The sequence below is a fragment of the Bos grunniens genome, chromosome 24, assembly GCF_055505025.1.
Source record: "Bos grunniens cultivar Pamir isolate PY7600 chromosome 24, Bosgru_T2T1.0, whole genome shotgun sequence".
NCBI classification, from domain to species: domain Eukaryota; kingdom Metazoa; phylum Chordata; class Mammalia; order Artiodactyla; family Bovidae; genus Bos; species Bos grunniens.
The window spans coordinates 1,816,237-1,828,710 of record NC_141188.1 but is presented as its reverse complement, the minus strand read 5'-3'; the positions used below and the strand labels follow the sequence as shown (position 1 = coordinate 1,828,710).

The 12,474-nt window shown below is 38.3% G+C and overlaps 1 pseudogene; it reads right to left on the bottom strand.

Moving 5' to 3' along the window:
* Window positions 1-8,126: 8,126 nt before the first annotated feature.
* Window positions 8,127-9,201, bottom strand: LOC147345806 (olfactory receptor 5D18-like; annotated as a pseudogene).
* Window positions 9,202-12,474: the final 3,273 nt, after the last annotated feature.

The window sequence follows — 12,474 nt, the reverse complement described above, 5'->3', positions numbered from 1 at the left end:
TTCCCAGTGGGAATATTTGCCTGTGTAATTACAGTTCTACTGAGAAATTGTTTAAACACAAAATTAAGTGATGTCATATGTTTTTCTACACGTTAAGAATATCTCAGGGAAATATATTATTATATTGTGGCTCACAAAATGGTATGTTATTATATGTAAAATTGTATTATATATTTGCTATCTAATTTTATTTAACCTGCTCAAAGCAATTTATCAAACAATTAACAGGCTATATTAGGATGGTGGAATAAACTGGTATAGCCTTAAATTGGTGCAGTGATGCTCAGGCCAAAGCTGTGACAGCTTCTTTGAGGAGGAAGAGCAGGAAGAGAAAGACTCTGAGTTCAGGAGCTTCTGATGATTCAGTGACAATGGACTCTCCCACAGGAGTGCTTTCTACCATATGTCAAGTCGGGGAAACCAAATGACAAATTTTGTGTTTCTTCTGGAAAAAAAAAAAGAATAAGGGAGAAAACATGTTTATATTAACTTCAGAAAATTATAGGCATCAAACACTGTCACACTGTCTTTTTTTTTTTTCTTTTTGTTTTTATTGAACACTCTTTAAAATGCAATCATCAAATAATTCAAAATGTTCAATGTCCCAGTGGATCCCACTGACTAAAAGATTAAAATTCAAGTACGAGCAGAAATCAATGTAATTCCAAACTTTAATTTATCAAAATAAATTGAGCTGATGAATTCAATTAGATATTTTGTTGGGCCTTGAAACATAATCAGTGATCTAACTTAGAGCCTGTGGAGATTGACTCTTTCTTTGGGAAATGTCGTAAGTCTGCCAAAGTAGGCTAACAGCTTTTACGATCTTATATAATCCAAGCTAATGTTTTATTCTGTCATCAGTCACATAAATGTGCAGTAGGTGAAGATTTGTACAATTCACTTGTTGGGGAGTATCACCCATCTTTTTGAAATTAGTGGCTCATAAGGACAGTTACATTTGGAATTGTGCAGAATATACAAAAGAGAATTTCGATATATGCTGAAGATCATCATCATTTTTACCTATCAAATTAACAAAGGGATTTAATTAATTACAATAGTAGTGGTCAGTGTCAATAAGGACTGAGAAAGATGTAACTCTGATATACATTTTTCTGGAAAGCCACTGGTAACATATTTCCCAAGTCTTAGTCTTGAAAACTATAAAAGTATATGATTTTTTAATGAGATATTTTTTTTTCTTGACAGTGAAAGTGGGTCTCCTCATCATGTCCAACTCTTTGTGACCCCATGGGCTGTAGCCTGCCAGGCTCCTCTTTACATGGAATTCTCCAGGCAAGAATATAGGAGTGGGTAGCCGATCGTCCCAACCCAGGAATTGAACTCAGGTCTCCCACATTGCAGGTGGACTTATTCTTTGTTAGTTATTAGAATAAATAATTTAATTACATTTTGATAAAATTGAGAAAAAATTATCTCCAAAGCTACAATGTAACATTGTTTAGAATTCTAACTATAGGGAAAGTTAACAGTAAAAGAATAGAACTTTTTAAAAAAAACTATGGGGCATCATATCTTGGGTAGAAAATTATCATGTTATTTAAAATTATGGTTTTGCATTTTTAAAAATATGGTTAATTTAAAAAATAAAGATATCAAATTGCACATGTAGTGTATATATGCAGATGTAAGTGAAGATGTATATGTAGAGGTATGAATGCACAGAGATATCATATGTTATCACTCTCATTTGGCTACAACCCTAAAAAGATAATTCCTTTATCCATATTAAGAAAGGCAAGTAAAGACTTCCCCAACGTCTCTCAAGGACTACAGTGCAGTTTCTATATAAGTAGGATCTACCATTCGGACATTTTCCTGAGGAAAAAACCAAATGAAAATCAAGCAATTTTATTCTCTGCCCTCCTTCCTAGCAGCAGGAGAATTATACATGCTTTCATATATACAGTAATGAGACTGAGTCAAGTACTGGAAATCTTGGTATCCAGTATACCTGGTATATTCTCCATGCATGCATGCCAAGTCACTCAGTCGTGTCCAACTCTTTGAGACCCAATAGACTGTGGCCTGTCAGGCTCCTCTGCCCATGGGATTCTCCAGGCAAGAATACTGGAGAGGGGTGCCTTGCCCTCCTCTAGGGTATCTTCCAGATCCTGCGATTGAACCCAAGTCTTTCACTTCTCTGGCACTGGCAGGTGGGTTCTTTACCACTAGTGCCACCTGGGAAGTGCATATTCTCCATACCTTGAATTAATTTCCTTAAAATGGAAAACTCTCCAATTCTTTAAATTGAAAACATACCACTTTCCTGAAGTCATACTCTTTTTTATAGCCTGACCAAACAACAAATCAAAGCAAAACAAAACAAAAACAAATTGTAGCAACAGTAGCAACAAAAATTGAGTGATTTGCCTACTTCAGAGTTAAAACAGAAAAATCAACTTGGAAAATTTCCTTCCTTAAGTTTTAGACTAATAATAAGAAGCTGCTGCTAAGTCGCTTCAGTCGTGTCCGACTCTGTGCGACCCCATAGACGGCAGCCCACCAGGCTCCCCCGTCCCTGGGATTCTCCAGGCAAGAACACTGGAGTGGGTTGGCATTTCCTTCTCCAATGCATGAAAGGGAAAAGGGAAAGTGAAGTCGCTCAGTCGTGTCCAACTCTGAGCGACCCCATGGACTGCAGCCCACCAGACTCCTCTGTCCATGGGATTTTCCAGGCAAGAGTACTGGAGTGGGGTGCCATTGCCTTCTCCTCTAATCCATGATAAACCCATAGCTTCATCATTTTATGCCCTCTTTATTCTTAATATTTCTTGTTCTAAAGTCTACTTTCTACTTTGTTTTATATCAATATAATCATGCATGAGATGCTTTCTGCCATTGTATGTTTAACTCAATACATAATCATAATTGAGATTTCTTTAGAAAGCAGTTTAAGTCACTCATTCTAGAGGCACATTGCCGGGAGTCGGTGAGAAACATTCCACTTGTGACAAAGGTCATGAGGAAGGAGGCTCGGTATATGCAAAGGTGGGATCGAGCCTCAGGAGTCCCCCCGGATATTCTCGAGCATCTACCCCCTAAAACCAGAGTCTGCCTACTTTATTGCTTTGTGCTCTCACCTCTGACTTTACTGGGGGCTGTCCCCCACCACCATCTCGCTCTCTCTGTCAAAGAGTTAACTTACAGCTCCAATTAATAAAGTTCCTGGGCAATTAGGAGTGTTTAAATCCAAACCCCTCAGATGGCTCTCTAACTCGCCTGACAAGTTTACCCGGACTCCTAAAGCTATGCATACGATTGTTTACAGTCTCCCAGCCTCGAGAGGCACGGGAAGCTTAAGATATTCAAATAGCTTAGAGCCTCTCAGAGAGTTAGAAACTGTCAGAATAAGACTAGTAAAGGATTTCATTGATGAGCCAATGCTTGTTGCCAAGTTTTCACATCCCCTGAATTGTATCCTTGAATGTGTATTAACTAATATAATTGGTATGTAGAAAAAATAAGTAGTGGCCTTGGTGTTAGTAACTTTAGACCCTTAAGGTAATAAATTCTTTCCTTTGTTGTAAATCCATTACACATCCGCCCTATAGGAATGCAATTTTATCTTCGGAAGATGGCGCCAAAACTTAAAATAATTACTCATAGAGAAAATAAGTCTTTGTTGATAAGTCCTTGTCAAGAGTCATAAAATGTTAATAGGCCTTCTGGCCAGAAGATGATGTAAATCACCTAAACCATTTGTATACGATAAATTTGCAGGAAAGAAACCCTGGTTTTTGATAAGGATCAAAAACTGCTGACTTTGCATCCCCTATTATCCTCTATGTGTAGCTTAGGGTATATAAGCCCCTGTTAAAAATAAAGCTATGGGCCTTGCTCACCAACGCTTGGTCTCCCCATGTCATTCTTCCCTTTAACTTCCAGCTGAGTCTCCATCTGGAGCGCGGAACCCACCATGCTTACTAATTATGCCTGGGCTTCTAAGATCTGACCAGGGAGGCCTCAGTGTCTCCTCTCCTTCGGGAGAACAGAAGGACGCCTGTGGCCTATGTAAGTGGTACAAACTTCTTGTCTTGAAGTTTTATTGGTCTCCCGCGTAAACCAAGCTACTCAGCCTCTTTTCTCCACTGAATTTTCCTACTGAGCTATCCTCATTCTATTACTCTATATATCTCTAATTAGCATATAAATAGTCGCCTAGGCTGTCTCTCCTTCGAATACCCTGGATCAGCCGGGGCTGGACCTCGGCAGCACATGAGTTTAAAAAATGAGTAACATCAATGTAAATTATACTCTACAGCAGCTATAGGAGTTACCAAAAATGAACTGAAATCTAAAGGTAAATAATAGAAGAGTATGGAATTTTACATTAGTATTTATTGAAGAGCATCAATGCCTGTAGTGTTGCTATATTAAATAATCTTCTTGATTATGCCGCATACTAATTTTTAAATCACAATCAGAGGACTTAAGTAAAATGTATTTCCATTTTTTCAGAATAAGAATAAAGGAATTGTGTCTCTGAATTAATCAAAAAAAATTATTCATCCTTTGTCAAGATAGAGAGGAAACATGAAAATTTATGCCCTGAAAATGGATTATTTATTACTGACTTGAGTCAAGGTTAATATAACATTTCTGCTACTTTCCACTGATTTTCTAGTTAATGTAAATATCAAGTAAGCAATGATTTGTAGGAGAATATATTTTATTTATGAATATATAAAATAATGTTGATTATCACTACATATCAAAATGTTAACTAGAAAAAAGTGATTTACATAATTCATCCTTGTAATTTTGAAATCATATAAGCATTTGAAATTACCTCATTGAACTGTTTTCAAGTTTTTACTTCATCCTCATGAAGATAGAATTATTTCTCTTAATATTTTTCTCAAAAGATTTGGAATTTCATTCAGACAAAAAGATTATAGAACAGAAAACAGATGTGTAAGTAATTCTAGCAAAACTGATGAGGCAACAGATGAAAAAAAGTATAAATATGATTGCTATTTTCAAATTAGATATATGTGCCTATGAGGGTGAAAGTGAAACAGTCATGTCCAACTCTTTGCAACTCCATGGACCACAGTTCATGGAATTCTCCAGGCCAGAATACTGGAGTGGGTAGCCTTTCCCTTCTCCAGTGGATCTTCCTGACCCACAAATCGAACCTGGATTTCCTGCTTTCCAGGTGGATTCTTTACCAACTGAGCTATCAGGGAAGCCCCTAAATATTACATTGCTTAGAGGAAAATGTAATCCTCTCTGATATACACAACCATGTAGATTAGATTATTTCTATGTTTAGATTACGGAGAAGGCAATGGCACCCCACTCCAGTACTCTTGCCTGGCAAATACCATGGATGGAGGAGCCTGGTGGGCTACAGTCCATGGGGTTGCTAGAAGTCGGACACAACTGAGCAACTTCATTTTCACTTTCACTTTCACGCATTGGAGAAGGAAATGGCAACCCACTCCAGTGTTCTTGCCTGGAGAATCCCAGGGACGGGGGAGCCTGGTGGGCTGCCGTCTCTGGGGTCGCACAGAGTTGGACACGACTGAAGTGACTTAGCAGCAGCAGCAGCAGCATGTTTAGATTATAGTTAAAAAAATTAAAAGCTTCTGCACAACAAAGGAAACTATAAGCAAGGTGAAAAGACAGCCTTCAGAATGGGAGAAAATAATAGCAAATGAAGCAACTGACAAGCAACTATTCTCAAAAATATACAAGCAACTCCTGCAGCTCAATTCCAGAAAAATAAATGACCCAATCAAAAAATGGGCCAAAGAACTAAACAGACATTTCTCCAAAGAAGACATACAGATGGCTAACAAACACATGAAAAGATGCTCAACATCACTCATTATCAGAGAAATGCAAATCAAAACCACTATGAGGTACCATTTCACACCAGTCAGAATGGCTGCAATCCAAAAGTCTACAAGCAATACATGCTGGAGAGGGTGTGGAGAAAAGGGAACCCTTTTACACTGTTGGTGGGAATGCAAACTAGTACAGCCACTATGGAGAACAGTGTGGAGATTCCTTAAAAAACTGGAAATAGAACTGCCTTATGACCCAGCAATCCCACTGCTGGGCATACACACCAAGGAAACCAGAATGGAAAGAGATATGTGTACCCCAGTGTTCATCCCAGCACTGCTTATAATAGCCAGGACATGGAAGCAACCTAGATGTCCATCAGCAGATGAATGGATAAGAAAGCTGTGGTACATATACACAATGGAGTATTACTTGGCCATTAAAAGGAATGCATTTTAGTCAGTTCTAATGAGGTGGATGAAACTGGAGCCTATTATACAGAGTGAAGTAAACCAGAAAGAAAAACACCAATGCAGTATACTAACACATATATATGGAATTTAGAAAGATGGTAATGATAACCCTGTATGCGAGACAGCAAGAGACACAGATGTATTGAACAGTCTTTTGGACTCTGTGGGAGAGGGAGAGGGTGGGATGATTTGGGGGAATGGGATTGAAACATGTATAATATCATATAAGAAACGAATTGCCAGTCCAGGTTCAATGCAGGATACAGGATGCTTGGGGCTGGTGCACTGGGATGACCCAGAGAGATGGTACAGGGAGGGATGTGGGAGGGGGGTTCAGGATGGGGAACACGTATGCACCCATGGAGGATTCGTGTTGATGTATGGCAAAACCAATACAATATTGTAAAGTAATTAGCCTGCAATTAAAATAAATAAATTTAAATTAAAAAAATTAGAGCTATTTTAAAGCAATGTTCAAGTCCCAGGAAAGCTCTTAGCTCCCAGTTTTTACAGCAAATCTACTCAATTGTTTTATGGAGACTTTCTAGAGAGTCCTGTTAAGGTGAACTAAGATACAGGCTTGATCAAACTGCCATGTGAAGTAATAATATATGTATAATGATTGCTAAGTGATAGGCAATACAAAACATACAACATGTATAAAGTGTCTTTGTTTTTGTTCTCAGTATTTCAAGAAGCAAGCTAATTTTCTTAAGCCTCTTGTAAATTCTTTCATTCTCTATACTGAAACTTTCTTCCAAAATAAGTTAGAATTGTAGCTACAAAGTATGCAAAATTTCATTTCTTCAAGCACCTACCAAGATACCCTGTAGGCATATGACATAAAATAATAGCTTAAAATATGTTTGAATCATTGACTCTTGACTATTATGTTCTTTCAGTTCAGTTTAGTTCAGTCGCTCAGTTGTGTCCAACTCTTTGCGACCCCATGAATCCCAGCATGCCAGGCCTCCTTGTCCATCACCAACTCCCGGAGTTTACTCAAATTCATGTCCGTTGAGTCGGTGATGCCATCCAGCCATCTCATCCTCTGTCGTCTCCTTTTCCTCCTGCTCCCAAACCCTCCCAGCATCAGGGTCTTTTCCAATGAGTCAACTCTTCACATGAGGTGGGCAAAGTATTGGAATTTCAGCTTCAGCATAATTCCTTCCAAAGAAATCCCAGGGCTGATCTTCAGAATGGACTGGTCAGATCTCCTTGCAGTCCAAGGGACTCTCAAGAGTCTTCTCCAACACCACAGTTCAAAAGCATCAATTCTTTGGCGCTCAGCTTTCTTCACAGTCCAACTCTCACTTCCAAGTAAAACTCTTTTGTTTCTCTTTAAAAATCTGTCTTTCCTTCAAGGCCAAGTAAAAGATGCATGATAGCCACAAATGATTTTGTACAGTCTCTTCCCACCAACTGTATTATGATATTAACTAACACCATTGGCTTGGGAGGTTCCTGAAAGTAAAACTATATCTTTCCCTGTCATCTATTCACCAAATTTAAAGTACAAAATTGGTCATTTATTTAAGACTACTTGTTAGTCATCAGGAAAAAAGGAATAACAGATCTAGAGTTTACTGCACATGTACAATATGTTTGATATATTATCTATATTCTCTTGTTCTATATACCACTTTATGAACAAAATCATATTAAACTGGTTTTGTAGATAATGACTGAGTCAGGTCAATCCATCTTCTCTGACTTATTTAGTCAGAACCAGCTATAGTCTCCTGATCTAAAACTCATATTTTTTCTTTTGTGGTTTTTGTTTTTCAAATCTAAAGTGATTTTTTATGTGAATTTTTGACACATAATCCATTCAAAATCAGAAAAGTGTTCTTTAATAATCAAAGTAAATATTTAGCAGTTCCATGCCTTCAATGTGAAAACAATTTTGTTTTCAGTAGTTTGCAGACTGTGTCCTTGACATTCTTATTTCTCAGACTGTAGATCAGGGGACTCAACGTGGGGATGACCACCGTGTAAAACACAGACGCCACTTTGTGTGCCTGGAGGGTGTGGAGTTGGGCACAGAGTAGAGGAAGAGGATGGCGCCGGGGAAGATGCGGATGGCGGTCAGGCGGGAGGTGCTGGTGGAGAAGGCTTTGCGACGACCACCAGCTGATTGTGTCTTCAAGGTGGTGACAACAATGAACATGCAAGACGTGAGAATGACGAGCAACGTGATCACCTCATTAAAGGCGGCAACAGGGAAAAGCAGCAGCTGGCTGAGATAAGAATCAGAATAAGAGAGGGAAATCAAGGAAGAAAGCTCACAGAAGAAGTGATTGATTGTGTTGATTCTGTGAAAAGATAATTTGCCAGCAGAACACGTGAGAGTCAAGGAGCAAGCCACCCCCCACCCCCATGCATATGACATGACCACTAACATGGCACAGAGTCTCTGGGACATGACGACTGTGTAGAGCAGAGGGTTGCAAATAGCCACGAAGCAGTCATAGGCCATCACAGCAAACAGAATTAATTCAGTCAGCACAAAGGTGCAAACGAGAAAGAAGTGCACCATACATCCCCCAAATGAAGTGGTTCTGTCTTCTCAAGTAGGTTCACCAGCGTCTTGGGGGCAATGATGGAAGAATAGCAGAAATCCACAAATGAGACGTGGCTGAGAAAAAAGTACACGGGGGTGCGCAGTTTGGGGTTAACTTTGATGATGATCATCATCCCAATGTTCTCTGCTATGCTGAAGTTGTAGATGGCCAGAAATACCAGGAAGAGGGGGGGCTTGCAGTTCTGGGGAGTCTGAGAAACCCAAGAGGGTGAATGTGGCCCCAACGGTTATATTTCTCTTGGTCAAGACATGCTTCCTGATGGACGGATCTGAACATCTGTCTTGGAAATAATATATTAGGAGAGTGACTGACACATAAATCATGCTTACCTGTGCCCTGTGCAGAGGGGATATGAAATGAGCCAAAATGAATTTGTGTTATAATCCTGATTGGAGAAGGCAATGGCACCCCACTCCAGTACTCTTGCCTGGAAAATCCCATGGATGGAGGAGCCTGATAGGCTGCAGTCCATGGGGTTGCTAAGAGTCGGACACGACTGAGCGACTTCACTTTCTCTTTTCACTTTCATGCATTGGAGAAGGAAATGGCAACCCACTCCAGTATTCTTGCCTGGAGAATCCCAGGAACGGGGGAGCCTGGTGGGCTGCCATCTACGTGGTCGCACAGAGTTGGACACGACTGAAGCGACTTAGCAGCAGCAGCATAATCCTGATAGGGGTTCATCATCCAAGGCAAAAATAGCTACAGCTTCAGAAAAGAATTACTTGTTAATTTTTTTCCTCAAGAATTTAAAACTTCATTCTGTTCAAGTTCTGAAATATAATTTTCAGTTCAGTTCAGTTCAGTTCAGTCCCTCAGTCGTGTCCGACTCTTTGCGACCCCATGAATTGCAGCATGCCAGGCCTCTCTGTCCATCACCAACTCCTGGAGTTCACCCAGACTCATGTCCATCAAGTCAGTGATGCCATCCAGCCATCTCATCCTCTGTCGTCCCCTTCTCCTTCTGCCCCCGATCCCTCCCAGCATCAGAGTCTTTTCCAATGAGTCAACTCTTCACATGAGGTGGCCAAAGTACTGGAGTTTCAGCTTCAGCATCATTCCTTCCAAAGAAATCCCAGGGCTGATCTCCTTCAGAATGGACTGGTTGGATCTCCTTGCAGTCCAAGGGACTCTCAAGAGTCTTCTCCAGAATTTGTAAAGTGTTCATAAACAGTAGCTTTCTATTAGTCTGTGTCTTCCCTTTCCATTATTATGTAGTAAGGACTTTCTTATTTAGTTTTTTTTAGTTATATATCATTATGTAGAAATTATTAATTTGAGAATATTTTAGAGAATGCAGAGTATAGATAAAATGTGAAAAATTTTAATCATTTATTAAAAACAGGAAAAATATTTTAAATGTAAATTTTAAAAAGCAGAAAATTTAGAGTAGTGTGGAAAGCCCAAAGCACAACACTTTACAAATTCTGTAGATTTACTGTGACAAATGAACATACTTTTTTAAATGTCAAAGAATATTAGATAAAACTTTTATTTTGAATGTGATTTACATAGGATAGGATCAATCTTAAAAATCACATAATTTACTGCTTGATCAAAATTAACATAAAAATATAACAAATTATATTTTCAATTCAAACTGACAAACCACTTTTTAAAGAAAAGCATTCTGCTCTATAGTTACAGTGTGTCACAAATAGTTAAAAGCAACATTTTTAGGTAATTTGAATAAGGAACACATACATTATTCAAAACAAATATTAGGGTTATTTTCTCTGAAAAGCTAGCTTGCAGATGAAAAGAAGAAACCCAAATCCACATACTGTAATAGCCGTCCTCTTCAAAATCCTACTATTCCATGTAGATACTTCTTCCATTAACGGTATATGAGTTGGATCATTTTCTCGTTCATTTTGTAACTAATGTTTAGTATGGAAAAAAGAAGAGTTAATGTACAGTATACTGAAAATAAAAATATCTTTGATTTAAAAAGTAAAAAAAAAAAAAGAGTCTTCTCCAACACCACAATTCAAAAGCATCAGTTCTTCGGCGCTCAGCCTTCTTCACAGTCCAACTCTCACATCCATACATGACCACAGGAAAAACCATAGCCTTGACTAGACGGACCTTTGTTGGCAAAGTAATGTCTCTGCTTTTGAATATGCTATCTAGGTTGGTCATAACTTTCCTTCCAAGGAGTAAGTGTCTTTTAATTTCATGGCTGCAGTCACCATCTGCAGTGATTTTGGAGCCCCCAAAAATAAAGTCTGACACTGTTTCCACTGTTTCCCCATCTATTTTTCATGACACACAAATGTTATAATTATAAATCAAGCAATTTTGTTTGTAACATGTAATCAAACCCTCATGTGAGACATTCTAATACTGAACTCCTTGAATTCTGCAAAATGAAATAATTTTAGCTGATACAGTTATTAATAAAAAATGAAAACACTTGAAATAACTTCTATAATCAGAAATAAGTTTTACATAAAATATGTGCATATTTGTGATGTAAACAAAGATTAGTCTGTGTGGTAAGTAATAACAACTTACTTATTGTTGTTTAATTGATAAGTCATGTCTGACTCTGCGACCCCATGGACTGCAGCCCACCAGACTCCTATATCCATGGAATTTCCAGGCAAGACTTCTAGAGTGGGTTTCCATTTCCTTCTTCAGGGGATCTTCCTCACCCAGGGATCAAACCCATGTCTTCTGCATTGGCAGGTGGATCCTTTACCATTAAGCCGCCAGGAAACCTGTACTTACTTATGCTCATATTTTAAATATCTGATTAGCACTTTAATCATCATCCCTCTTTTTTTGACTGAAAAGGTCAGCTAGCAAATTAAATAATGATTTACAGCTTTCGGGAAATAATACCTATTGAGTGGCCTTTCTTTAAATGTGAGCAACAGAAACTTGAAGAAGCTATGACTTGCCTAGTGACATACAGGCGTTGATGCTCAACTACAGCTACAGCCCATATTCCTTAATTCCCAGTGACATACGCATTTCTATACCAAACTGTGACTCACATTACAGATTGAGATATGAGCATTTCTACTTTGTAAAGATCACATTTCACCCCTCATTTTGCTAATTTTTTTGGGCCACTTTAAAGACAAATTCCATGCTATAAAGCTATAAAAGTTAGTCCAATATTTATGTGTGAGCTGCAGATATCTTCTGATCTGTGTAAAGATGGAACATAAAGAATGGATGTTAGGGAAAGCCTTTTTTAGAAATATGATTAAAAGTCCTAAATATTGACACTTGTCTAGATGATTCTCTCTTCCTTAGGCACCTAGAATACTCAAGTTGTCAGAAGCATGGATGAAGATTGAGATTCTCCACACTCCAGTGACACTTAAAATAAAGGAGTTCTTAATATAGAAAAAATAAAAAAGATGGGATTTCTTAAACTGGCACACAGATAGGAAGCCCAGTTACATGTAAATCTCTAGTAGATAATGAATTATTGCTATAAATGCATCCCAAGTATTCTATGGAGGTTTTCATACTAAACATTCATTGTTTATCAGAAGTTCAAATTAAATTTACCATTCTGTATTTTTGCTTGCTAAATCTGTCAACCTTATATCTAGAAGAATTTAGAATGTTATAGTGAA